The sequence below is a fragment of the Micrasema longulum genome, unplaced genomic scaffold, assembly GCF_059751315.1.
Source record: "Micrasema longulum isolate JH-2025_06_02 unplaced genomic scaffold, ASM5975131v1 h1tg001990l, whole genome shotgun sequence".
In the NCBI taxonomy this organism is placed as follows: domain Eukaryota; kingdom Metazoa; phylum Arthropoda; class Insecta; order Trichoptera; family Brachycentridae; genus Micrasema; species Micrasema longulum.
In genome coordinates, this window is record NW_028279160.1 from 234,741 (window position 1) to 260,942 (window position 26,202).

Below are 26,202 nucleotides of genomic sequence, written 5' to 3' on the forward strand. Positions count from 1 at the left end.
CGTGTGCCCTGTCTATAATAATATTTTTTAAAGTTTTCAATCATTTCATAAATTCAAATTGTGATTTTAATAATGATACGAACAGGAGTTAATTTTAACATGGAGGTATTTCAACTTTAAAAAAAACGTTGAAAAATAATAATCCCCCAATAAATAATCAAACTTTTTTTCAATATTCCCCACATTTTGATTTAAAAGTTAACCAATTGTGTACCTTTCAACCTTTTGTTTCTCCTCTGCCCCTCCCCAGCCACTACCCTTTTCAACACCCCCTTCAATTCACCAATATATCACTAAATATTAATGAACTTATTTTTAGTGTATGTTTGGGCACGGTGCAGTTTGCATCCCCCTTAACTTTGCATCATGTAATTGGTGTATTTTTTTGTAAATATTTTGTATGTTTGTATGTTTTGAAAGGTGAAAGTGTATTTTAGTATTTGCATATTGATGTAGTGAGGGTCCTGCCAAAGAGACAGGTACGTGTAGAAACTGGTTGATGAAAAAGTCGGTTAGAGGTTATTAACTTATATTTACTAACATTTCTTAAAATGTTGGACTACAAAGTTAATGCTTTAAACAAAAATTCAATACAAATGATTATTAACTTATTGAAAAATATAATAGATTGAATTATTATTATTTAAATTATTTAATTTTTGGTCAAACAAAATATCAAATGTTATTAAAAAAAAACTGTTTACAATAATCACTTACCGAATTTTCTTAATCTCTCCATTTCTTCGTCAAGACACTAATTGCACTAACATACAAACTCTTTTATACACCTACACCAAAACAGCCACATAAAAAATACTAACTTGCTTATAAGACACATGCTATTAAAATCAACTTAAATTACAATAAAATATTATTTGCTATTTTAGAAAATTTTATCACCAAATTAACGAAAGTTAGAACACTGGGTTATGTAAGTGTTAATTTCGTTTTATACACTCGCTTTGTCACTACAAGAAAGGTTTTAGAGTAAGTGGATGCAAAGGACACATGTGTTAGTAATAGAGCCTATTTGGATAAGCTCCAAAATATTATGTGCAATTGAAATAGGAGCTTAAATTAATTAAAACAACTTCAGAATTTATTTATTTATTTAATCCAATATAAAATACAATACAAATACATAGTTAACAAAAATGTCTATACAATAGGTAGGTACATTCAATATATATATATATTTTATGAATATACCCACTCCACTGGCTCACAGGCACGTTCCGGAGTGTCAGTGTATTTTTTATTTATACATAATTGTACATAATTTCACATTAATTGTGTAAAAATTTAAAAGAAATAAAAATCAAAACATATTTACATGAATAAAACGAAAAAGGATTTTCAAAAAACTATAATTACATTCATATATATGAAACATATTCCTCAGCTTCCTGTCTAGTCTTTTTAGCAATCCATTTATGTACTCTAGCTTTGAAAATATTGTTTTTCATTTTGTTCGCCAATATGTCCTTGCTTAAAAAGTTGTATAGCTTAGGGGCCAGAAAAGTATAATGCCTTTGTCCGTAATTTGTTTTTTTCTTTGGGAGCAGAAGTATTGTCTTTTGTCTTTGCCTAGTGTCGTAAATTTGTTGTCCAAAAAAAATAAAAAAAATACAACCAAAAATATAAGAAATATATACCTTTAGCACCTAAATAACATAAAATATGACGATAAGATATATTTATTTGAATACCATGTTAATTAACGGGAGTTTTTTGGGTACAGTAATTAGCCGCCCCCATAATTTGAAGTAATTATGTATATTTTGTTACAAACAAAAGAAAAAAAAAACAAAACAAAATACTCAGACAATCTTTAAAATAGGTGTTATTTTTTTTTAATTGTTAATAAATAATATTCAATTTATTTTTTATATCAAAATACGTTGTTTTACTTTACATATTAACCTAGCCACACCAAAGAGGGAGATTCAAATCCCCCATGGACCGATTTTAATTTAATAACTCAAATATTATAAAAGCTATTTGCTCTTTATTTTTTGTGATCGTGAAAATAAAAGAAAAAAGTATTTTCCTGTTTTGTTTTTAAATTTACAAATAGTTGTTTTAACAAAAATATATAAACAAAAAAATAACGTAAATAATACAAGAGTCAATTTCACTTTATGTACATTAGCATTCGGAAAACTAACAATAATGAATAAAATACTCGAATGAGTAAAACATTTGTACGCGAAAACATGAATAAATTATTGCACGATCATAAACACTTCCAACGTTTTATTCTCCTGACGCCATATACAAGTAGACGCTGGGGTCGTTTAGTCCCCCCGTTCAGATCATATGTAATTTTTTTATGCTTAGTGAGGAAAATGTTAAATTACATATAGCATTACAAAACAAATTTTATTTGTACAAAATATTCCTAACCAGTTCAAATGCTGGTATGAAGAAATATAATATACCTTTTATGACACTATTAAAAGTCGATAAAATAACATCACGTATCACTCGTCACATGAGCTGTAATATATTTTTTTTTTTAAGTGTTTTTTAAGTATGCATATGTTTTGTATATATTTTAAGTCATTAGAAAGTAAATTGAAGAAGTTTATCGCTGTGTACACAAAACTTTCTTTTTATGTTAGTCCTAGATTGTTTGTAAGGTAAATTATTTGACACTCTTGTATTTCTCTGATGTAATATAATGTAGTCAAAACTGAATTTTGTATCGTTAACAATAGAAAATTAATTCAAACAATATCTTCTTCTCTGAGTGCCCTGTCAGGTATCCCCAACGTTGGCAATCACTCAGATAAAAGTATCTATGTCATGTGCTGCCCGGAAAATCTGCTCCACAGTCCTGAAGCCAGTCCAGTCTCGTACATTTCGCAGCCAGTCTTCTTCCAGCTTGACTGTGACATTTCAATCTTGCCTTTTAAAATTAAATGAAGCAAGTGATACTTTTTCCCACGCATTACATGCCCCAGATATGAAGTTTTACGAACTTTTGTGGTGGTTAAGAGTTCTCTGTTCGTTCTAGCTCGACTTAAGACTTCTAAGTTCGTTATTAGGTCTGTTCAAGATACCTTAAGCATTCGGCGATGCAACCACATCTCAAAAACCTCCAGCCTATTCATAGTGTTCACTTTCAGAGTTCAAGTCTCACAGCCATACAACAGTACAGACAACACATAACGTTTTACCAATATTTGTCATATTTTCAAGTTTAGATTAGCATTGCAGAAGAGGGATTTCATTTTATTAAAAGCAACTTTTGCTGTCTCAATTCCGCATCTATTTTCTACATCTAAGTTAAAGGTTTTTCTTAAAATACTGCTGAGGTATTTAAATTTGTCCACCTTTTCAATGTCACTACCCTTTAACTTGAGGGAAAATGCGGAATTATCAAGTCGGCCAAATGTTATCCATTTTATTTTGCCAACATTAATTGTTAAACCTAGTTATTCGCCAAATGTATCCACACTATTTAACAGCTCCCGAAGATTGGTAATGGTATCCACTAGCAAAACAGTGTCGTCGGCTTACCTGATATTGTTGATTACAACTCCATTGATCTTCAGGCCTCTTTCGTTGCTGTTCAACGCTTTCTTAAAAACATAGTCAGAATACAAGTTGAAAAGCAAGAAAAAAAAAGAAGTTTAAAAACATAGTCAAATAATCTAATATTCATGGCTCCCTGCCTTTTAAAACATTGTTATCTTGCAGCTTATTCCTTTTATTTATCTGCAACATGTCACTTAATTCCTTAAGTATTTTCTAGTAAACAAGCGTTTATTCTGTAGTGTTGTCAAAAATTAAAAGAATTTTTAAAATACGCTATTTGTAAGCTGCGTCAATCACATCCATTGAACCACAAAAAAATGCGTTTTAGACTGTACTTTAAGAAAAATGCTTCTAACTGTGCCCCTGCCAGCAACTGTACGCTTTACCTTAATATGGTTAATTACTAAAAAATAACATTTTATTAGAAAATTACAAAATAATAATCGTCGTCTTTTATGACTTTTAAATTAATTTATAAATATGTAAGCCAACATGATTCAACACAATGATATATTAAAATCACCTAAGCCCTTGGTTAATGATGCATTGCTTTGTGTTGACAATTCTGCTTTGAACAATGATTCATACAAAGCCTATTTTCTCTTCCAGGGGTCTCCAACGATATAATACCTATGGTACTTCGAGTCTCAGAATAAGCAAAGACCTTTATCATACCATGAAAATGTATGATGTCAATACAATAGATGTACTGAATATGGAAAATGTGAATTTAAATCGCACCTCCCGTCAAGGGTGCTATAAGTAAAAAAAAACTGTATTTTGGGTTATATTTTACATTTACATTTTTATTTTTTTTTGCACCACAACAGGCCAGGAGGCCTAATTACAGTGGTGAATTACATCACAGAGCACCCAGGCTTGAGAAAAATCACATTTTTAGTTTTTGTGTTCTCACCGGGAATCGAACCCGGAACCTTCCGTGCGTGAGTCAAGCGTCTTGACCACTACACCACGGAGGCCATATATGACCATTAATAGAATTTGGAATGTAATACCCTTTGCCTAACTGCTAAAACTAGAAAATTCATTAAAACCGTATAAAAGTGCATAATGGTAATTTTATATGACATTTATTTAAAGTCAGAACATATTTATCAAGTGTCAAAATAAACTCTGAAAGATATCAATAGTGTTTTTAGTTGGTCCAAATTTTTGTAGACAAGCACTAGATTTAACCTCCTTTGGATCTATCAATATAAACATTTATGTAAATATATTTGTTAATTATATTTACAAAATACACTTTAAAAAATACATCATAAAATTAAGCTATAACATAATTTGGAAAAAATGCCCTCAAAGATTCTAGCGTCTGAGCGGGGGCCATTTTTTAAAATGATTAAAAAGTTTATAGCATATAAATATGGTATGACATAACCATGAAGAAATCAAAAAATCAAACAAAATTAACGAATGCTGATAGAAAAAAAGACAGGATTTATTTGGAGTATTTCATTATAAATTTTAATGTTTTTTTTTCAAGGAAGGTGTTTATCTATTCCTTCCATGCTAATCCAAGACCTCAAATCTATTTTAAGCGGTATCAGTGATTAAATGTTTTGTAATGCTTAAGATCTTGGACCAACGTGTAAGGAGTGCCTCCGTGCGAATTTAGTTTTGCATCCTGGAACTGACAGTACACAATCGGATCTACTGCTAATTCAATTTAAATTATTACTAAATAATTTCCTATTTAATTAAGCATATTTCAGGCACTGAAAGAAATACATTTTTCTAAAATTACGGAGTCCACTCTCTACGTAAACTAAAAAATAGTCTATGTTTTTTCTACACGATCTATTACAACAGAGACGAATAAAATCACATTTTAGAGAAGGGAATATGGAAGTCTAGAAATTGCATTTTTGGTATAAACTCAAATCATTGTTGATAAATTCACCTGGTCCAAGAAGAATTAAAATTGAAAAATGTATTCTGGCGTTGTTAAATATGTAGGTTAAATAATTCAATCAGATGAATCTCACCGGTTCATCATTCTTCTCATTTTTAAAAAAATGATTGTTTTTATCGAATATATATTTTGGTACAATTACATTGAGAACACTGTTAAGCAAAAAATGCGAGTGTAAAAATCTTCAAAGTCATTTTTAACATTTCGACGCATTTAAAGTTGTAGCACTCTAGACGGGGGTGCCAAATTTTAAGGATCTGAAAAATCCGTATTTCTTAGCGGGGTTTATAAAATCTGATAGACATCAACGTTGACTTAAGTTTTGCGTCTTTGAGTTTTATTTTGGATTGAAAATAGTATTTTTTTAATGATATCAGGTAAATATTTACAGTCTAAATGATTGAAAAATTTATTTAAATTTTCTTGTTATTCGTTATTTATTTATTTTTATCGGTGGTTTTGCACTAAAGTATTCCATTGTCCTTGGACTGGCACCTGAAGAGAAAGACTGATTATCTTGCCTCCCTGTGAAATATGATCTTAATACGCTGTATTTTATTTAACAATTCAGTGCCGTTTGCATCACCGTGTACGGATAAGGGCTTGATGATGATAATATTCCACTTTCTTATTTTAAAACTATTTACACCAATGTCTCAGGACCCGATGACAAGCTGAAAGTTATCAACCCTCGAGCGAATCAACAGGACTTGATGACTCCCTACTTGTTAACTTACTACTGCCTAAAGGAATTTCAGCTGTTGTCTATAAATATTTGGACATATCTAAAATATAGTTGTTATAACTATGTAGCTCGTAAAAGATGGAGTAAATTTTTTTAAAATATGTTTCCAAACGATGCCTAGTAAAAAAATCACCCAGCTTAATTTCGCCCATCTTAATAAAAGTTTCAACGCTTTCACTTCGCCAAAATCAACAGTCGAGTAAATATTTATATTCTTACGTAAAAAGAATAGCAAATGTTCCACTGCATAAATTGATCACTTAAACCAGGCAATGACAGTTCATAATCCTTAGAAATGCCTAAATTTACGATACAAAAAACAAATACAAATATTTTTTATGCTTTTTCAGACTTTTTTAGTTTTTATTATGTATATATAATTTTAAACCGTTTTTCATACTTTTTTAGCCTGTATTGGGACATTATAATATTTTAAAATTAAAAACGTATTCATTTTTGTATTTTTTTAACATCTGCACTCTCATACTTATTCAGTTTGTATTACGCACATACATGTAATTTTTAAACTTTTGAATTATTTTCTTTAATATATTGTATTATGTATATATCAGTTTCAATTTATTTCCATACCTTGTATACGGTATATTTTGTAATATTTTAAAACTTCTTTCATTAATAGTGTATCATTATCCCGTCTGACTTCATACTGGGAATGCTTGGCTACAATAGTTTGGAGAAGAGAAGAAATGCATACTTGCTTATGTATTTTTTCCGATTGATCCGTGGTATTACGATCAACATAGGTATAACGGAGAGTATTTTTCTTTATGTTCCTAATGACTACCTTAGACATAGACAGCTTAAGCTGTTTTATCTTCCTGCTTGCAGAACCGACCTGCCGATGGTAATGCCAGTAGGAAGAGCAATGTCTTTACTCAACCGTATCTCTTCGGATATTGACATCTTTCATATTAGTGAAAAAAAGTTCAGAGAGGATTGCATTCTTTCTCTATAATTGCTGGGTATTTTTATTTTTACCATTTTTGTATATTTAAATTTCAGTGTTCATTTTTTCGTTTTATGTATGCATTGAATTTTTTTGTTATGTACATAAACGTTTTTAAAATAAATAAATTGAAATAATCTCTATTCTTCTTTTTAATAATTTTTTTAGTCTACAAAAACATAGAAGTAACATTTACTCCAAATTTATGCTTAATTTACAGAATGCTTTCATTGATGTACCATCGTAACTCAAACATGTGGCATTCAATGTTCTAATCCGCCGGGTGCAAAGTAATGTGCTATTCCTTGATCAACACATCACAAACTATGGCTTGCATGCACCAATGTCCCAAGTGTGTCGTATTGTAAACTCGAGACAAGATCTTGACTTTTTTGGTGTAAGTCATCATAGATTTAAAAAATCACTAAGATGGAAAGGATCTGGTCTCGAGGTAGTAATTTTCATATTTTTTCATCCTAGTTTTAATTTAATTTAATTTGATTAGTACCTATATTTATGATAAAAAATTGTAAAAGCCATTGTTAGAATTGAACTGCATAAGTCTGTCAATAAATAAATAATGTTACAGTTTAAGATACAAATACGTCTGTGAATAAATATTCTTATCTGCATGTCCCTTAATGAGTTTCTTAAACTCCTCGATAATATTTTATAAAATTATGTAAAATATGTAATCAATTAAAAAAAAAAAACGTTCTGTACCTACATTAAAAAATTATTCAATATTTTACGCTATTTGTAAAATAATGTTATAATCCAATTTAATTCATACGTTTGTTCGGCACATAACTTTTTAGGTAACGGGAGAAATGTTGTGGATTTTATAAAAATTTGTACTTACTTTAAAATTTTTTCGTTTATTTTTCTTTTATGAAGCATTTCAACAGTCACAATTGCACAGATACCAGAATCGTGTAGATACATCTCATCACCCTTTATTTTTATTTTTTTTTGTACATAATCTTTATTGTACATTAGCGGGCTTATTGCCAAATGGAAATTTCTTCCAACCATCTAATAAAATTAATTTTTAATTTTTGTAATTCAAGTTACATTACATATTCAATGGAAAATAAAAAAAACAAGTTGAAGGTATCCACAAATAGAAATAACTGGATGAGCATATTAAAAATTACCTTAAATCAATACTTTAACTCTTTACCGGTATCATGTAGATTGATGCTGTTAATGGAACACTAATTGCACTTTATCAGAAGTATTCAGTTGCAGGCATATGATAAAAACTCATCATCGAAACACTTGACACTTTGCGACTTGTTCACAAGAAAGTAGAACAACAACAGTTGACAGGAAGAATGTAGGTAGGATCGGAATATTCACAGCAAAGTTGCAAGTACAAAAAAATGACAACTTAGTATTAACACCATGTGTTAGTTTTTTTTTAATAAAGACTTTAAATATTTGAGTATATTTAAAAAAAAACAAAAAACTAAAGTTAACTTTTTCTGATAGACCTTTTTTTTAATTCGCAGGCATTTTCTGTAAAAACCTAACATATACAATTTATCAAATGAGAAAAATTATTATCAGGTTACGGTAGAGCAAGATTCGTACCTCAAACCTCCAGATCCGGAGTCCACAATGATATCACGGGCTCTCGCCTGTGTCTTACTCCAATTGACTCATTTTAACTCTTGTGTGGCTGTGATGTCACACTTGTCAACATAGGATACAGGTCTTGATATATCTCTCTTATCCACTCGTATTTTTTGTAATCTTCAGATGGAAATTTTCATACCGAATTTGGAAAGTAAAATTTCTATAACTATGCTGGATGTTTTTACAAAAAAATATTTATCATTGCTACGCAAAGAATGAATGTTCGCTAATTCAGAAACACATCTGTAAAAGAGAGAATGCAAAGATATAACTCGTAACAAGGAAAACAGAGACGCTGTTCCATGGCGGGTGTTGTGTAAAACAGATTAAGTCGGTTGATAACAGTGATGGGGAACGCACGCGCGTAATATTAGCGGCGTATTTATGAATTTTATTTTATTTTTTTATAAAAGGGCTAAGTTAAATATGTATTTGCATCAATTATTAAACAATACGTCTCCATGTATGTTTTTTAAATGTTTAAACTTTGTATTATTATGTATTTTTCTAGTAGTAACATGATGTTACATCACCGCGCGCTAAGGGATTATTTACCATAGTCTTTTTAAAAAAAAAAATTAAAATAAATAAATTTCATAAAAAGTACATGTTTTTGTAAAATTCTAAACATATCTACTTTTACACGTCTAGTAAATGGTATCACTGTAATTTTCCAAAAAGAGACTAAATCTTGTGCCCAGAGAGTGACTTACACTGTTTTTTTATAGAGTTTATTTAATTTTAAATACGAGTACATGAAAAAGAAAATAAAAACAAAGAATATATAAAGAAAATACATTCTTACAAATTAAAATTTAATGTTGTTTTTGTACGTGTTCAAAAAAAATCTTTAGATTAACTTTAAATTTATTTATTTATATATTACTTTTAATAGTTTTTAATTCATTGTGAAAATTTTTATAATTTTTTATACCTTTGAAGACAAAGATATTTTGACCATGACGTGTGCGGAATTTAGGAATTTGAATATTATGTTGGTATCTGAGTGACCTTTTCATCTCAAATTCTTTTATTTTTTCTTCTTTATAAATTGGTATAGTATAATTTATTTTACAAAGAGTGTCTACTGTATGAACCTTAAATATTTTAAATAGACTTTCCGTATTGAATGTTGAGGGTTTCTTTAAAATTACTTTTATAATTAATCTTTGTACTATTTTAAGAGGGTTTAAAATATTGGCAAATGCACCACCCCATCCTACAATACCATATTGTAACAAAGATTGTACAATTGAGTTATAAGCTATTTAAGAGTGAATTTCTTCTAAAATTAATTCTATCACAATTATTGGGGATTCCTGTCTTGCTCGTGTGGTTCATCCCTGTTTAGAAAGCTGACCAATTGAATAATAGATCTTGGAGATTTATGTAGCATTTCATATCCTGTTGCAGCGGTCCTATAAATTAATCCTTCAAATGTGATGTACTAGTCATCGCTTTAATTAGGCTACATTTCGGATAACATCGGTCGGTAATTAAATATTTATAAGCAGTTAAAAACAAAGTTACTTTATTTCAATTTCGTTTTCTAAAGCATTTTGCATACAATATTTAACGTCTTTTACAATTTTAGGTAAAAAGTGTTGATTAGTAGTGACCGACCGAAGTTTCGGTTTTGGAAAATAATTGGCCGAAATTTCAGCTCATTAGCTGCGATCGGGATGTGTCGGATAACGTTCTGCTGTACTCGGTGCATCTTATGATTCGTTTTACGGTCGCGTGACCTTTCACATTTGCATTTTTGTAATTTCTTTATAGTAGGGTTATTATTTAAATATATGGAAGTAAATTTGAATCGGGTCGTGGTCCCGAGGTAGTATTGTGGACTTACGGACCAAAGGTCCAAGGTTCAAATTCCACTCTACCATAACTCGATTTCCATTTTTCCAGCACAAGTTATTTAGGACTTTTAGGAAATGGTCTGAAAATTTAAATATTTGAGTAAATAATAAGAACTCTATTATTTCTCTTTAAAAAAAAAAAAAAAATGCTGACTTTGTGTGTTTTTTTAATCCCACGAAGGAATACGTTAATAATATATATCTATTTTTTCATAGTCTTTATTCAATAAAATATACAAATTATTAAAACATTAATACATTTAAAAAAACAAAGTTTTAAAATATATTTTGTCCTTATAAACTATTCAATAATAGTTTGTCATCGGGTGCTCAGACATTAATTTTGATTAATAATCAAATCAAAAGAATACAGACATAATACTATATACGTATAAAATATTAAACATTAAAAAAAGTTTAAAGAAATTTATATATATATTTTTTTTAAAGTAAGAAAATAGAGTAAAATAATACAATTAAAATTAAAGGTCAAAAATTAAAATCAATTTACTTGAATAAATTTTAAATATAAGAAAAAAATTAAACACATACATGAATAGTGTGTGCTCATAAATGTAATCAAAACAAGATAAAAAATAAAACAAAGTAAATCGAAAATTTCAATTCATATCTACAGAAAAAAATAAAATAATAAAAGTACATATTAAAAATTAGATCTAAAAAATGTAAATATAATAAGAAAGAAATAAAAAAAAGGTTTACCTAAGAAAATAATAAAAATATACTCGTATTTAACGAGAGATAAAAAAAAAAGTTTTACATAAATAATACATCAATATAGGAACGTTCTGTCTACTTACCACTTACGTAATAAAAACATGGTTAAATGAAATTATTTAATGTATTCGTGTTCAGTATCAATGGTGTCGGCCGCGTGGTGTAATGTTCAGCGTGTTTGCCAACCGTACGAGAGGTCTCGAGTTTGATTCCTGACATGGTTGATATGAAATATTTATTTAAATAAATACTTAGAAAATATTTTTAATTATATAAACAATGTTATTTTGAGTTTCTCCAAATTTTTGTAGACAAGGACTGATTGAACTCCCTGGGAAGCTGTTAATATTAAAATATTACAATAGAAATTAAAATCATTTTGGAGTAGGTAGTATAGAAGTATAGGCATCTCCAGGGCTTATGACCTGTCATTGGATGATTTAAGTTCCCACTTTACACACTGTATAACATTCACCATTCTGCCCATATTTGAACATTTATATTCCTTCAAATCTTTCATCTGTTGATGTTTGTGACGTTCAACAGCAGAATATTTATGCGGGTGAGACTCATCTAATTGAATTTTTCCCCTACATACTAGGCAATTTGCACAAACTCAAAATATTGTTGATAAATTTACTTGAAGAAGTATGAAAATTTAAAAAATAAGATTTTCAGGCATTTTCAAAACAAGGGCTTTATTTCCACGGTAGATAGAAAAAGAGTAAGGGTCGATACCTAAGACGGGTTTTTTTTTTAAAGTATCTTAATAAACTTAACTTTTCACATTTTGTAAAGTGTCGTACGAGAGAAAGAATAGGTCCCAAGGTATGCTCGTATAATGGCATGAGTCAATGAACAAGATACGCTCAAACGAGATCTCATTTAGCCAATCACCTCGCACGCGTGATGGACGCACTCGAGAAAATATTTCATGAGATAAAAGTGGAAGAACATCCTTAAAGTGGGTGCCATAACAATATAAGTACCGGCGGAAAACTGACAAGAAAATATTATTTTTCCGAAAGTCAAGATGGGCCTGTTTGTCAACGCTTTAGCATATTAAAAACAAATTCATACATTTATTTCAACAGGTATTTAGTACTCACTAACTCATTTCTACTCATTCAGATTGTACTATGTACATGCATATGTACTGGTTTACATATCAGAAGATAATTATGATACAATGATAAATAAAATAATTAACGATTTGGAAAATATATCAAAATGGTTAAAAGTGAAAGAATTAAAACTAAATATCTCAAAAACAAAATAAATGAATATTGGGAGAAAAAATATACCCCAGGAATACAATATTAATATTGATAATTTAAATTTAAATTCTGTAGAAGAAATATAATATTTCGGGGTTAACTTGGATAGATATTTGAATTTCAAAACACATTCTCAATATGTTACAAAATATAAAATAAAAAATTCATTTATGGGAAGATTGCGAAATGTAATAGATGTAAAGAGCAGCGTTCTCATATATAAAACAATCAAATGTCCACACATAAATGACTGTTTTTTTTTTTTTTTTTATGTAATTCTTTCGTAATGTCTTGCTTATCATTTTCTATTGAATATGCTTTGTAACTTGAATTAAAAAAATAAAACCATTATTTTATCGTTTGGTTGGAAGGAATTGCCCTTTGGCAATAAGCCCGTCAATGTACAATTAAAAATATTTACAAAAAGTTAAATTTATGAAATTAAAAAAATTAAAAATAAAGTTTTTTAAAAATTCAGTATTCATTTTTTCACGTACGCGTATTTATTTTGTACGACTATCTTTTTATACCGACGGAGTTATGTGGAAATAAACGCAATAAATCAAAAATGGCCAAACAACTAAAAGGGGCTTTGTTGTATTGAGACATGTTTGGAAAAAATCTAATCTTCGTGCATCCATTAGAAAGCTGTAGACGCTAACATCACGGAACGTTTCGTGGAATAAATAAAAGATTGGGCCAAGTAACTCTCGGCTGTGACAGATGTGTTCCCAATACGGGCGTGGTCCCCTTTTGTGGAACTCCGGTGAAAAGTTTCTGTTTATAGCCGCAGTTCCACAGATTTATCCGAAAATCCGTCCCACAATTCTACTGAGCTGTTCCACAATGAGCATTGGGGCAAAATACGGGGAATCGAATTAAATGAGCTCTGTCGAAGCTTTTTTCCTCATAAGCGTTTTCTTTTTTGGAACATTCAAAATCTTTTTTCGCTTTGTGTGTTATTTTAACTGAAACCGACTATAAATACCATTAAATATTTATTTATTTATTTATACATCAACGGTTAAAAGAACCTTTTACAACATAAAATATAAACAAAAAAAAACAAAAAAGTAAAGAAGAAACATAACACATCTCTAAAAAAAAGATAAAAAAAACCATGTGAAAATCTTATGTTCTTAATATACCTAAGTTAAGTTGATAATAACTAGGTAATAAAAATCATTAAAAAAATATAAAATACAAAATTAGTAACAATTTTTTTTTTTTAGAACAATAAAAAAAATCTTAAATTAACAAAATAATACCTTTATTTGGTGGAATCATCATCATCAGTCGGTTAGAAGAAGTGTCGATTTGGCAATATAACCTTGCTCGTTTATTTACAGACCCATATTTAAATAGATCATCATTCAAGACATGATAAAATTTAAAATAGTAAAAGAATCCAATGCAGCAATCATATTATGTTAAACTTAAAACAACTAAAATTTAGCTTATAGGTATATGGGCACGCGCTCACGCTGCATTTTTACCGCTAACGACACCGCGTAAGGCAGATCGTAACTGCTCGACGTCGACACGTTTGAAACCCGCCAGAATCTCCGTGTCCCTTGTCGACTTCAATTCAGTAAGATTTTTGCTCTCTCTCTCTAAGACTTTCAAATACCCACATAATATAAATTCGTGTCACGGTTAGTTCATTCAGTGTTGTATTTAATTTTATCGCTTTTTGTTTAATCTTGTTATCATCATATTATCTATTAAACCTCAAAACGATGTAAGTGTATCTTTCAGTCAATTTCACACAACCTTACAACAAAAACTGCGGTATGTCAAACTCACCATTTCATTTCAATAAAAGAGTTCACTACAGGTACTTTAAATTATTCATATTCATTGTTGAGCCTTTTTTTCAAACCTTTTACTGTTTACTTTTAGGTTAATATTAAATAGTAAAACCAATAATTTTAATAACAAAAATTCATTATATTCATAGGTACTGTGCAGATATTGAGCCGAATAGCATGCTACCGTCGCGGGCTATTTGATTTATCTACACCGACCAGCTTCTGCTCTTCCAACATCCGCACAAATACCTATATGCATATACAACAATGTTTTTAATGAAAATCAAAAGCATTGAATGTATATAAACATAAATTTAAAACAAAAGAGATACAGCAATAATTTGGTGTTCAAATAGATAACTGTTTTAGAGGGGTGACTATCTCAAGCCAGTTCTCGGGACCCAAATCCAGAAGCCGTTTTTCAACAAATAATTTAAATTGATTTTTGTATTTAATTTTTAATTTTGAGAGCAAGATAAATGTGACTCCTCTGACCATTAAAGGAGACACGAATAATTGTCTCCTTTTTGTCTTGTTTCATAGATCGTATTTTATTTACTCTCACCATTTATATTTGTGTTTACGAGGAGCGCTCTAGTTAAGTGCCAAATAACAGAAGCAAAAGTATTTATATAAATAGATAAGTGTTTATTTTGCGTTTTTTGTTTATGTAAAGCTAACATAATTTTGTGCAGTATTGACAGTCAATATATCTAATACAAGAGGCTTGCAAGCAGAAAAATGTGAACAATTTGATTAAATATTTCCGTTTATTGACGAGAAATTAGAATCACAAAAGAAAATTGATACACAAATTTCTGATACAATCAAAGGCAGTAAATTTATCAGTTCACATGATGATCATTAAAAATTGGATAAAACTCCAATTGAAAAATAGTCAAATGGCCTCTGAAATAAAAGCAATAAAAACTGAAGATCAAAGAAAAAAAAATGTAATTTAGAACACGGAAATTAATTTGGCGGATACAAAAGTCTTAGCAAAAGAATGTTTCCTAGAAATAGCTGAAGTCTCGCAAAAAATGGGGAGATGATTAAAGAAAAGTTTTTATATTGCGTAATAATAATAGTAAAACCAATAACAATACCAAAACATCTTAAGCATCACCAGCATACTCCGCCAAAATTATTATAGATAAATTGTTATAAATTATAACTCTCGTAATCAACTGAGGCCCGGTTGTACACAATAAATGGTGACACGTAATCTAAATGTCAATGTTTTGTATAATTTGTTTCTGTGTTTGCTTTTATTTGCTTATTTCGTTGTTTTTTTTACCGCTTCTGGGTCTGTTAAATACTAATGACACCTAAAATTGTAACACAAAACTGTAGAGTCGAAAGTTTCAAAAACTGTTAACGTTTTCGATCGAGATGTCTTGAATTTTTTTTACTGATAAGTCATTTGACTTTGTGGGCTTTTTTTTTATTTTAAGTGGCAAATAAAATACTATTTATTCCTTTTTGTATGCATATACGAATATTTTATATAAATTTTTAGTATTTTTCTAATGAAAGATTCAATAAGAATATATAACAGCGCCTTGAAAAAAAACACCGCGTTTTCTGGTCTTTTTGTGTTATGAATTAAGTAAAATAATCGATTTTTTAAAACAAATAACACACTGTGAGGTCTTCAGGGCTAGATGGAAGTGAAGTCTTGGGGGCCGTATTTTCTAGCATGTTACATTCGGCAATAGCCGATACCTGCTATTTCACACCCTGTGGTACATAAGGCACTGGTATCGGTACACTATTGTGAATTTGTGCAGCGTAAATTTATTGTTTTATTAATTTATTTTACACTTTACATACATATACATTATATATATATATATATATATATATATATATATATATATAAATATATGTATATATATATATATATATATATACATATGTATATATATATGTATATGTATGTATATATACATATGTATACATATAAGGCGGATATTGCCTTCAGGCAATTTTTTCCTACCTACTCAAACCGTTCAGATTGAGAAAATTAAAAGTATATGGACATATTTTAAGAAATTATACTAAATCTTATAACTTATATAAAATTAAAAGCAAAATTAAAAAAAAAAAAACACTGTATGCTGCGAAGAGAGCTAAAAAGATAGGTAGAAAAAAAAAGAAAGGAATAATTCAAATATTTAGGTAGTGACATCTCAATCTTGATTTAAATGTTAATATTCACATGTTATATGAGCGTTGGATCATCAGTCTTACATTTCGGGTGCCAGTTTAGGAAAAATGGAATACTATAGTGAAAAACCACACCCATAAACAAATATTTCAATTGAACTCATATACAACAATAACCTGTCATTTGACAGACCATAAAATTTATACGAGATAAACAAAAAAAATAAAAAGTCACATGAAATTGCCAATATTCTAAATAAAAATAGTGAATTCTGATAATAAAGTCTGTGTTTTAACATTCAAGAAAGTTTTTCTGAGTCTAAAATAGTCAATCATCACAAAAAAAACATATTAAAAAAAAAAAAAAACAAACAACAGTGCAAAATATATAAATAGAATAATAAGTTCAAATATGCCGCCAAAAAGGGACATTAATAAGGGAAACCAAGAGTGCACATCGCCATTCTTCTCAACGAGTGTGGGAGTGGCGAATGCTATCTCACAGCTACAAGATGAGGTAAGAAAAATGACAATAGGCTACGAGGAAGTTACAAAAGCTATTTCATTCTTATCAAAGCAATTTGATGAAATGGCGAGAGAGATCAAAATAATAAAGGATATGCAAAAGGAGGTAAATATTCTGAAAAATGAAAATAAAGAAAACAAACAAAAAATAATCCAACTGGAGGCCAAGGTGGCTGAATGTGAGCAATGGAGCAAAACAGATCAACTGGAAATTGCCGGGGACAATGAGATTCAGGGAGAACCACCGGTAGAGGCAGCAATGAGGATCGCATCTTCTTTGGGAGTAAAAATAGAAGAACAACATATAAAAAAAGCTTACAGAATACAGGACAGAAGACCAGGAGCTCCAAAAAAACTTATAATACTATTTCGGGATACAAAAAAGCGAGACTTACTGCTAGAAAACAGAAAAAATGCACGAAATTCTACATCTTCTACACCACTCTACATAAGTGAAGTTTTAACACCATACTACAAATACTTACTTTTTGAGAGTAAAAACAGGGCGAGAGAAAAAAATTACAAGTTCGTGTGGTTTAAGGACTTCAAAATACTAGTAAGGAAGTCAGAAAATGATAAAATAATTACAGTAAGTCATATTGAAGAAATAAAATCCAAGTTAGTATAACCTTAAACATGTAAAAGTTGCACTCACTAAGTAAATATTAACTGGACTTGAAAAACTTAACACATAAAACACTTATACCGTGGCATAAACACAGTGTATAAATTAAATCGTACAGTAATCTTAATTACAACTTTAAGCATATAAAGAAACCATTAAAAAACAAAATAATTACTTGTAAATAGATCAATCTAGTATGTAAATATTGTTTAAATGAATAACTGACAACTTGTCATAACTCAAAGCCATAAATTTTACTAATACAAATTAATTCAAAAAACTATCAGTAGATGGCAGTATGAAAGAATAATATTAGAAAAATTATATATTATTTGAATAACTTATAATAAAACATTTAGGTACGTAAATTAGCCTTTTTTAAATAGATAAAAATAAATAAAAAATCTTTACAAAACTGTCTAACTGTCATGTAAAAAATAAAATAAATACATTTGTAATAACACTTATATCTTATAAGAACTTCTGTTGTGCTCTACGTAAATGATGACATTGTAATTTTAAAATAGATTATGAATACTTAATTTGTACATTTTATATTATCTACCGACAACATTCGTTTATATAATTTTTTCAATAAATTATACTTGCCTACCAAGGACCACATTATGTATTAAATTTCAGGTATAAATTTATGTAGAGTATTTAAATTCATTCTAAAATTAGTACTTAGTACCTTTTATAAACATACTTATTCTGATAATATATCTATTGACAGTACAAAAAAAACTTCTCAATTATTAAATCATAAAGTTGTAACATAAATAAATAATTACTGATAAAAAAAAAAAAAAAAGCACAATACTATTTAAACAATGAACATCATAGCTGTAATCACTATAACATGAACTTAGACATATGAGAAGTAAAACATAATATTGTGTTTATTTTATGATCTAATATATCTATTTTTATCTTTATATTGCTGTACAGAAAGATTCTTTGAATATTAATATTGATTTAAAAAAATGTAATTAACTTAAAACTAAGTGCGTAACATAAGTGTGTGCAATTTTTTTCTTATTTTCATATCAATTTAGAATATATAAGTACTGTAAATAACTATAACTATTATTATGGAATTAAAAACTACTATGAAAAAGTTTGAAATAAACAATGTGGAAGAAAGTATAAATATATTATGTAGCAACTATAAATACAAAATTTTAAATGTAAATATACGTAGTTTAGAAAGGAATTTCAATGAACTGATTATATTTCTCCAAAGAATAGAATTAAAAATAGACATTATAGTTTTAACAGAATGCTGGTTAAAAAAAAATAGTGAACAGAAATACATCGAAGGGTATAACTATTATTCTACAAAAAATAATAAAAATCGGGCTGAAGGAGTAGTGGTATACATCAAAAGTAACATTGAAGCATTAGTGGAAGAAATATCTATAAGTGGGGTAAACTGCCTACAAATTAAAATAGGAAATACAAACATAATGGCACTTTATAGATCTCCGGCACAACACAATATAATACCATTTATTGAATCCCTAAATCAATTATTAGATAATAATAAATATTTTAAGTACGGTGTAGTGATAGGTGATATTAACATTAATACAATAGAAAAAAAGCATCCCAATGCAGATGATTACTTATGCATGTTGGCATATCATGGTTACGAAATAGGTATAGATGCTCCGACTAGAGTCACACCAAAAACTATTACTTGCCTTGACCACATTCAAATCAAATCATCAACAGGAGCTGACACAGCAGTAATAAAATCTGCAGTCACAGATCATTACATTACATTTCTGGGAATAATAGGGAAAAGGGAAAAAGAGACTGACACTACTAGAAAAATATATGTACGAATAAATTATGACAAAATAAAACAAAAATTGAAAGAGAAAAAATGGACAAACATCCTAAGTCAAGAAAATGCAAGTGAAGCCATGCAAAACTTTGTGGACATCCTCAATACACAGATAAATGAAAATTCTGAAACATTAAAAATTACTCACAAACAAAAAAAGATTACTCCTTGGATCTCAGAAAATTTAGTGAAATGTATAAAAAAACGTGATCACCTACATAGTTTAACTAGAAAACACCCAAACAATGATTCTCTACTCCATTATTATAAAAAATATAGAAATACATGTACCAAAACTATAAAAAAAGTCAAAGAAAAATATTACGCCAACAAAATAGAAGAAAGCAGTTATGATACCAAAACTATATGGAAGGTAATTAAAGAAATAAACAATACGTCAAACAAAAACCAAACACTAATACCGAGCATAGTTGAAAGTGATAGGACATTCACAAATAAACAAGAAATTGCAAATGCACTCAACAAACATTTTTCTACCATAGGAAAAAAACTGGCTGGTAAAATACTTAACAAATTGAATAAAAAAGAGTGGGAACTAGAAAACACTGAAAATATTGAATTTAACTCTCAAGAAATGTTTACAATAAAAGAAATTACAGTAGACGAAATTAAAAAAAACCTAAAAACCCTAAAAACCGACTGCTCAAAAGGACCTGATGGTATAGATGCTAAACTTTTGAAGATTTTGTATGAAGAGATAGCTATACCAATCTGCCACGTATTCAATCAAAGTATAAAAACAGGTGAATTCCCAACCCAGCTGAAGGAAGCTTGTGTGATACCAATTTTCAAAGAAGGTAGCAAAACAGAACTAAATAATTATAGACCAATATCTCTTCTAAACATTCTCAGTAAAGTTCTGGAAAAAATTGTTAACACTCAACTTACTAAATACCTTAGTGAAAATAATCTGCTTTCAACAAATCAATATGGATTTCGTAAAGGAATAGGAACGCAGGATGCCATATTAGACATAACTGAATACATTTATCAAAACGTAGACCAAAATGAAAAAACATTAGCAGTATTCCTTGACCTGGCTAAAGCCTTTTACTCAGTGTCACAAATACTTTTGGTTAAGAAATTACAAGCATATGGAATAAAAGGTGTATATCTAAAGTGGTTTGAAAGTTTTATTTTCAAAAGAAAACAAACTGTAAAAATAGGTCATACAATTAGCGAAAATCTTACCGGAAATTTCGGGGTACCTCAGGGAAGTACATTAGGGCCTACATTATTTCTAATATATGTAAATGGACTATGTAACTTGAATGTTGATGGACGCATTGTAACTTTTGCAGATGATACGGTGCTTTTATTCCATGCTAAAAGCTGGAAAGAAGTGTACAGTAAAAGTGAGAAAGGCTTGGAAAAGACGAAAACATGGTTAGATTATAACTTACTTACACTTAACGCGCACAAAACAAAATATTTGACTTTTAGTATAGACAAACGGAATCAGCCAATAGAAAGAACCCTTAAAATTCATGAATGTACAAATGCAAGAAACAGCGACTGTGACTGCCAAACTATAGAAAAGGTCGATCATATAAAATATCTAGGTATGCACATTGATAGTTATTTAAAGTGGAACATACACGTAGATAAGACAGCAACCAAACTAAGGAAAATGATATATTTATTTAAAAACATTAGAAACATCCTAAACAAAGCAACTCTAATTAATGTATACTATGCTCTAGCACAATCAACTATTAGTTACGGAATAATAGGATGGGGAGGAACAAATAAAACTACATTAGAGCCATTAATAAAAGCCCAAAAAGCCTTACTAAGAGTAGCCAGTAAAAAGCCTTACCAATACTCTACAGACAGACTTTTTACAGAATTTCCAGTACTAGACATAAGACAAATATACATAAAGACAATTTTAAGACATTTCCATCAAAATCCTGACAGACATAATGACGGACAACAAATTTACGACACTAGGCAAAGACAAAAGACAATACTTCTGCTCCCAAAGAAAAAAACAAATTACGGACAAAGGCATTATACGTTTCTGGCCCCTAAGCTTTACAACTTTTTAAGCAAGGACATATTGGCGAACAAAATGAAAAACAATATTTTCAAAGCTAGAGTACATAAATGGATTACTAAAAAGACTAGACAGGAAGCTGAGGAATATGTTTCATATATAAGAATGTAATTATAGTTTCTTGAAAATCCTTTCTCGTTTTATTGATGTAGATATGTTTTAATTTTATTTTTTTATTTTTTTTTTATTTCTTTTAAATTTTTACACAATTGATGTGAAATTATGTACAATTATGTATGAATAAAAAATACACTGACACTCCGGAACGTGCCTGTGGGCCAGTGGAGTGGCTATATCCATAAAAATATATATATATTGAATGTACCTACCTATTGTATAGACATTTTTGTTAACTATGTATTTGTATTGTATTTTATATTGGATTAAATAAATAAAAAAAAATTAAAAAAAACTATTCCGAGAGTTGAATCCAAGACATTGAACATGGTAGGTAAATGCGCCAACCACTGCCTTACGCGAGGAATGTTTTTTTCCACTCGGTTTCCTCTTTCAGGAATTTTACCTGAGAGCAGTCAACGATTGAAAATTTAATTATTTATTTAATTATTTATTTATTTATTAATTTTTTTATTTTTATTTGTTTATTTATTTCGTTACTTATAAACGGACATTGTCCATGTATACAATTAATAGGTTTTAAATATTATAATAAAAGAATAGTTTAAAACATTTAAAAAAAGAAAAGAAGCATTGACAAACATAAGGGACATCGAGGCAAGATCTGGACTATTTATTTAGTGCTCGTTTAAATCGTTGTAAACTTAAACCAAAAAAGTTCAGATCTTGTCTTGAGTTAACAATACGACAAAGACGGATTGGAGAATTAAGGCTAAAGTTTGTTCTATGCTGATCGATGAACAGTACTTCATTGTTTCTCAACCTGCGAGTCGGAATATTGAATTTTACTTGTCCCAGTAAATATGGAACATCGATTATACCATTTAATATGCCGAACATATATATGGAGTCAATATTAGTTCTACGTTTTTGTAGATTCGAAATATTGAACATTGATTCTATATCAGCATAAGAATAATTACTTCTCTCTAGTCCAAGCATCCACCTTACTTTTCGAAACAAGCGATGTTGGACTGATTCAATGTAATTTATGCGATTGACAAAGAATGGAGACCAGACCATGGAGGCATATTCTAAAAGAGGGCAAACAGTTGAGCAATAAAGAGTTTATAGTTAAGAGAATACGCCAGAGAATCCCCAGACTGCAAAATAATTTAATACCTTTATAGATTTTTGTCCTCTATTCTAGAATTAAAATAAAAATGCGCCAAAAACGTCTGTAGACGTTTTTTAATTATATAAAAATAGGTGTTGAGAAGCTAAATGCTTATTGTATTACAACCCTATAGAATGTTTACAATCCAGAACACTTAAAAGTAAGTTTTATCAGATGAGTTTACACAAACATATATTATGTATTGTGATGTGTGTGTATAAGTTTGTTTGTACAATGTATTATTTGGATATGTGGTACAGTTATGGCACTAAGTATTATGTCCAAAGTTGTTCCTTCGATGTAGTTACAAATTCGCTGAAACTTTGCCATTTTACGACACTCAGAAATGCTTCTTCGGGAAGTGTCAACAGAAATGCTATAATAACACTTAGTTCGCACGAACAAGAATTACGCATTACTACTAAACAAGAAAATATTCAACACTTTTAAGGACTTTTTAATAGTATTAATTGTCATTGCCCTTTATACTAATTTAGTAGAATATAAAAACTTGTGGGTCTAATTACAATAAGCTTATTCGCAAACCGAATTAGTTATGGATTTTTGTAATAAAACGGCGTGTACATGCAAAGAATTAATTAATTAATTTAAATACGTAAGTTTATTGTACATTATTTGAGACATAAGTCCCAACTCCATGGGAATAAAAGTCCTGTGTTGAGATGGAACGAGCAATAAGTTGACACAGACACATGAGTATACCACCACAAATATAGGATCAGAAACATAAAAAATATTTTAAAAATAAAAAAAATATATATGGTATTTCAATATGGTAAACAGTAAACCCAAGCATACGAAAAATCATCAAGGAGTTTCCAATAGATACTTATGAAGTCAATAAATACACATTGGTTTTGTATACGATTTTTGAATATTTAAGCAGTTGAATTGAACGATTTTTCTCATTTTCCGATAATCGTGTTTCCAGAACATTTAACATGCATTTTCACCCTTCATCTGCCATTAGAGATGGTAAAATATGATATTCTGGAAAAATTGCGAAGAAAATGTATTTATATTTAAATTTATTGCAACAGAGAGGGAAAACATTACTGAGAAGGGATATAGAAGTCTAGGCATTTACAAGGCTTATGACCTGTCATTGGCTGGTTTAAGTGGCCACTTTACACACTGTGTAACATTCACCATTCTGCCCATGTTTAAAAATCCATGTTTCCTCAACTCTTCTATCTGTTAAAAAAAAAGCTTATCAGCTCATGGTTGACCTCTTCGTTTTAATTCTCAAGGCACTTTATTAATACCCATCCACAATTCGTCTTTCTTCGCTAACCATATGTGAACACTCGCATTTCTAAAACTGTTCAATCCCTTTGTATAATCTTGTAACTAAACATTCAGGTCCAATTATTAGTCAAATGTTCAAACACAGCCACTTAAACCAGCCAATGACAGGTCATAAGCCCTGTAAATGTCTAGAGTTCCATATTTCCTTTTCTGAAAGAGTCTTCATCTCTGTTGTTGATTGTTAGCCTTTTTTATCAGCTAACCACATAACCGACTACATTTGTATTTCAACATATAAAAAAAAAACCATTACATATTTTTATCTATATTCACAACTTCTAATATTGGTTTATCGTGACTTGTTTTATCGTAAAAACGTCGCATTTGAAAATATTTTTATTAGCACGATTGTATCGGTCCCGTGGCTTAGTTGGTTAAAGCGCCTGTCTTGTAAACAGGAGATCATGAGTTCGAATCTCGTCGGGACCTACTTTTTATAAGGTTTTTTTGACGTGTAGTATTGTGATGACATTAATGTATAAAGACATATTCTCGTAATCAATTTTGTAGGGCGTGTTTTTCAAAATGAGGTTGTAAAATTATAATTATCTTCCCAATGAACTAAAAACCATTAAAAATAATATATCAATTCGTAAATTTTAAATCAACCCAAAAAAATTTTTATGTACACGTAAAAACAACATTAAATTTTAATTAGTATGAATGTACTATTATTTTAATTTTTTTTTCTTTCTCATGTACTTGTATTAAAAATGTTATAAACTACTATTAATAAACAACTAAAACAGTGTATGTCACTCTCCAAGCACAAGAGTTAGTTCCTTTTTTTTTGGAGAGTTACAGTGATAACATTTACTAGATGTGTAAAAGTAGATATGTTTAGAATTTTACAAAAACATGTACTTTTTATGAAATTTATTGATAATAAAAAATAAATAAAAAAAACATTCAGAACGTGTATATTTGGAATGATCATTTCAACATTTTTTCCTTAAAAATTAGACTTTATAAAAATATAAAACACTTTTTGGCATGTGAAAATATGCAAATTTGTAAAAAAATATTTTTCGCTATTTACAAACATTCAATTCAATTCTTCTTCTCTTAGTGCCCTGTCAGGTATCCCCAACGCTGGCAATCACTCTGGCAAAAATTTCCCTCTCCTGTTCTGCCCGGAAAATCTGCTCCACAGTCCTGAAGCCAGTCCAGTCTCGTATATTTTGCAACCAGGACATTTGTCTCCTTCCAGCCCCTCTGAAACCCTCAATCTTGACTTTTAAAATTAAATGATGCAAGTGGTACTTTTTTTCACGCATTATATGCCCCAGATATGAAATTTTACGAACTTTTATGGTGGTTAAAAGTTCTCTGTTCGTTCCAGCTCGACTTAAGACTTCGGAGTTCGTTATCAGGTATGTCCAAGATATCTTAAGCATTCTGCGATGCAACCACATCTCAAAAGCCTCCAGCCTATTCATAGTGTTCACTTTCAGAGTCCAAGTCTTACAGCTGTACAACGATACAGACCACACATAACATTTTACCAATCTTTGCGTTATTTTCAAGTTGAAATTAGCATTGCAGAAGAGGGATTTAATTTTAATAAAATGTCAATTCAATTCATTTATTTAAATAAAACATAAATATTACAAACATACATTCAATACGTACATATTATAAAAAAGGAAAAAAATATATGAAAGAGATTCATGTCAAAGTAGTGGGAGAATCCTGCTCCGGAAAAACCCCTTCGGATACATGGAACAGATAAATATTAAGAGCGATGTTGTTCAGCATAGCGGTAGCCCTTCCAACAGGAATAACCATCGGCAGGTTGGTCCTGTATATTGAAATATGAAACAATCTATGCTGACGCTGTCTAAGGTAAT

The 26,202-nt window shown here is 29.5% G+C and overlaps 1 non-coding gene across 1 annotated transcript; it reads left to right on the top strand.

The window, feature by feature from the left end:
• The first annotated feature begins 24,707 nt into the window (after window positions 1-24,707).
• On the top strand, window positions 24,708-24,781 carry TRNAT-UGU (transfer RNA threonine (anticodon UGU)). Its single transcript has one exon. It is a non-coding gene; the product is annotated as a tRNA-Thr (tRNA).
• Window positions 24,782-26,202: the final 1,421 nt, after the last annotated feature.